Below are 372 nucleotides of genomic sequence, written 5' to 3' on the forward strand. Positions count from 1 at the left end.
GCCCGCGGCCCCGTATGCGGCCTGGCCAGCCGGGCTGTTAGGGCAGCGACACCGCGGCCCTCGCGGCGCGGCCGCCGGGGAGCACTGGGCCCCGAAACTTCTCGCCGCCACCTCAGCGTCTCCGGCGAAGCCCGGGAACGGGAGTGGGGGAAGGTAGGGCGCCGGCGGCTTACCCCGAGAGTGGGCGGCTCCTTCCCGCCCTGAGTGTGGCCGGGGCGCTGCGCGGCGGCGCCGGGTGTCGCGGCTGCGGCAGGGAGGGAGAGGCGGTGGAGGCAGCGATGGGCCGCGAGAGACGAGAGGCGCCGCCGCCACCGCAGACAGCTCCGCAATATGGCTGCCTGGCGGCTCCTCGGGGGAAAGGCGGGGCTGCCC

At 76.9% G+C, this 372-nt stretch overlaps 1 protein-coding gene across 2 annotated transcripts in view; it reads right to left on the bottom strand.

The window, feature by feature from the left end:
• Window positions 1-347, bottom strand: part of RDX (radixin) — a 92,388-nt gene extending 92,041 nt beyond the window's left edge. For both annotated transcript variants that reach the window (XM_024754236.1, XM_024754235.1), the window contains exon 1: window positions 174-347. The gene's annotated coding sequence lies outside the window, so the exon portion shown is untranslated. The remainder of the gene's footprint in view (window positions 1-173) is intronic.
• Window positions 348-372: the final 25 nt, after the last annotated feature.

Source organism: Neophocaena asiaeorientalis, unplaced genomic scaffold (assembly GCF_003031525.2).
Source record: "Neophocaena asiaeorientalis asiaeorientalis breed wild unplaced genomic scaffold, Neophocaena_asiaeorientalis_V1.1 scaffold21, whole genome shotgun sequence".
Lineage (NCBI taxonomy): Eukaryota > Metazoa > Chordata > Mammalia > Artiodactyla > Phocoenidae > Neophocaena > Neophocaena asiaeorientalis.